This window comes from Peromyscus californicus, unplaced genomic scaffold (genome assembly GCF_007827085.1).
Source record: "Peromyscus californicus insignis strain IS unplaced genomic scaffold, ASM782708v3 Scaffold_12__1_contigs__length_115047231, whole genome shotgun sequence".
NCBI lineage: Eukaryota > Metazoa > Chordata > Mammalia > Rodentia > Cricetidae > Peromyscus > Peromyscus californicus.
The window spans coordinates 107528667-107532360 of NW_026294413.1; positions in this window are offsets into that span (position 1 = coordinate 107528667).

Below are 3694 nucleotides of genomic sequence, written 5' to 3' on the forward strand. Positions count from 1 at the left end.
ACAAATGATACAATAGTATAAATAAGTGACCCCCCAAAATTCTACCAGGGAACTCCTACATCTGATTAATACCTTCAGCAATGTGGCTGGATACAAGACTAACTAAAAAAATCAGTAGCCCTCTTATATACAAACAATAAACCAACTGAGAAAGAAATCAAGGGGAAAATACCTGTCACAAATAGCCACAAAAAATATAAAATATCTTGGGGTAACTCTAGCCAAGTAAGTGAAAGACCTGTGTATTGTGGGGATTAACAAGGCAACTCCATGTAGTTAAAAAGGAGGTTTATTTTGGGGTAATTTACAGCCAGTAGAGGGATTGGTTACAGGATCTGGGAGAGGTGAGGTATAGTCCAGCGGGGTTCTCTGGAGAACTCTGCTCAGTCTGCCATCCAGCATCCAGGATCATTAGCAATCAAAGGGCTGGGACATCTGGATCTTGGGTCTTCAGGGCTCCTGTCTCAGGCCCACCCCAGGGGCTCATCATAGGTGAGTGTGGCAGTTACCAGAAGTCTCACTAGGAGTAGTACTTCCAGGTCAAAGCTGGAACAGGTACCCACTACACCTGTATGACAAGAGCTTCAAGTCTTTGAAGAAAGAAATTGGAGAAGATATCAGAAGATGGAAAGATCTCTCATGTTCGTGGATCAGAGCGTTAACACAGTCTATCCTACCAAAAACAATCTACAGATTTAATGCAATCTCTATCAAAATTCCATCACAATTCTTTATAGATATTGAAAGAAGAATATTCAACTTCATATGGATAAACAAAAAACTCAGGATAGCTAAAACAATCCTGCACAATAAAAGAACTTCTGGAGTTATCACCATCCCTGATCTCAATCTCTACTACAGAGCTGTAGCAATAAAAACAGCATGGTACTGGCATAAAAACATATAGGTGGATCAATGGGATCACATCAAAGACCCAGACATGGACATAAATTGGCACACCTATGGACACCTGATTTCTAACAAAGAAGCTGAAATTGCACAATGGAAAAAGAAAGCATCTTCAACAAATGGTGCTGGTCTAACTGGATGTTGGCATGTAGAAGAATGCCAGTAGATCCATATCTATCACCCTGAATAAAACTTATATCCAAGTTGATCAAAGACTTCAACATAAATCCAGATACACTGAACCTGATAGAAGAGAAAAATAGGGAATTGCCTTGAAAGCATTGGCACAGGAAAAAACTTCCAGAATAGAACACCGATGGTGCAGATGCTATGCTTGACAATTAATAAATTGACCTTCTGAAACTGAAAAGCTTCTATAAGGCAAAGGACATGCTTAGGACAAAACGGTAGCCTACAGAACACGAAAAGACCTTCACCAAACCCATATCTGACAGAGAACTAATTTCCAAAATATATAAAGATCTCAAAAAACTAGACATAAAAAAACAAATAATCAAATTTAAAAATGAGATGCAGATCTAAACAGAGTTCTCAACAGAAGAGTCTCAAATAACTAAGAAACAATTAAAGAAATGTTCAGTATCCATAGCTATCAGGGAAATGCAAATAAAAACATTTCTGAGATTCCACCTTACATCTGTCAGAATGGCTAAGATCAATAACACAAGGGACAGCTCATGCTGGAAAGGATGTGGAGCAAGGGGAACACTCCTCCATTGCTAGTGAGAGTGAAAATTTGTACAGCCACTTTGGAAATCAATACAGTGATTTCTTAGAAAACCGGGAATTGATCTACCTCAAGATCCAACTATACCACTCTTGGGCATATACCCCAAGGATGCTCATTTGTACCATAAGGACACTTGCTCAACTATGTTCATAGTTTATTTGTAACAGCCAGAACCTGGAAACAACCTAGATGTCCCTCAACTGAAGAATGGATAAAGAAAATGTGTTACATTTACACAATGGAGTGTTAATCCGCTGTTGAAAAAAATGACATCATAAAATTCAAAGGCAAATGGATGAAACTAGAAAACTTTATCCTGAGTGAGGTAACCCAGACCCAGAAAGACGAACATTGTATGTGCTCATTTATAAGTGAATATTAACTGTAAAGTAAAGGATAACCAGGCTGCAATCCACAGACCCAGAGAGGCTAGGTAACAAGGAGGGCATGGGAGTGGGGCACTGGGATATCCTTTGGAAGGGGAACTAAAAAAGATTTCATGGGTTGCTGGGGGCAGACTGGCATGGGAACATGAGGGATCAGGTTGAGGGATAAAGAGGGAGAGTACTAAAAAAAATGACCAGAAAAAGGGGTCAAGTAGAAACCTGGTACAAGGGAAACACCCAGGAATCTACAAGGATTACCCCAGCTAAGACTCCTAGCAACAGTGAATACGTAGCTTGAACTGGCCATCTCCTGTGACCAGGCATGACTATCAGTGGAGGGATTGGGACAACAACTCTGTCACATAACCTTTGACCAACAATCTGTTCTTCTTATGGAATGTGCTGGATAAGGGTGGCACCAAGATTATGGGAGTGGCCATCCAATGACTGGCCCAGCCTGAGACCCATGCCACAAGAGTGAATCCACCTCTGACATTGCCTGGAGTGCTATGACCCAGAAGCTGGATGGCCTAGAGACCTAGGGTAGAACCAAACACAACTGGAAAAAAAAGTCAATGGAATGGTGCCTAACGATTTTCTGCTGTACTCAGAGATTGGTGCCTAGCCCAATTGTCATCAGAAAGCTTTCATCCAGCAACTGATGGAAACAGATGCAGAGACCCCAGTCAGGCATTAGGTAGAGCTCAGAGAATCCTGCAGAGGATAGGAAGGAAAGATTGCAGTAGCCACGGGGGTTAAGGACATCACAAGAAAACCCACTGAATCAACTAACTTGACTCAGTGACTGAACTGACTACCAGGTAGCCTGCTTGGGACTGACCTAGGCCCTCTGTATACATGTGACAGTTGTGTAGCTTGGTCTTCTTGTGGGACTTCTAACAGTGGAGCAGGGGCTGTCTCTGACTCTTCTGCTGGCTTTTGGACCCTATTCCTCATACTGGGTCACCTTGCCCAGCCTTAATGCAAGGGGAAGTGCTTAGTCTTACTACAACTTGATATGACATGTTTTGCTGATATCCATGGAGGTCTGCTCTTTTCTGAATAGAAAGGAGGAGTAGTGGATGGGGAAGCAAAGGGGAGGGGAGGGGAGGGACTGGGAAAAGAGAAGGGAGGAGAAATTGTGGTCCAGATGTAAAATAAAACACTTTAAAAAATTAAATGTGATGCTATGTAAAAATGTATCTGTGCTTCTTTAGATTTGACAATAAGGATTGTGGGGCATAGTGTTGAAATTTTCAGGAAAGAATTAAAATTTAGATAGGAACAGAGTCTTTTTATGATTGTCAGGAGATCTCTGCAAGTTCCATTAAAAATGATGTTTTATTTTCCAGGCTATAGAATTCCCCTTCTAGCTATTACTGTTTCTTGTCTTCATAACTTCAGATGAGACATCATTTCACAGATCAATAACCACTCCATTGTATAGGGTCACCTGAGCAGTGGGCCCACAGTAACAGTTCTTCATGTGGTGACTCCTGCTGTGAGGACAGTGAGATCCAAACACTGCAGACTCCTGCATAGCAAGCTCACTTCTACCCCCGAAGGCTGAGATACCTCATAGACACCAGTGAGATTTCTATACCATGTCTATTGTGGTTTTTATTTCTGACCAGGCTCTTCTCTCTTA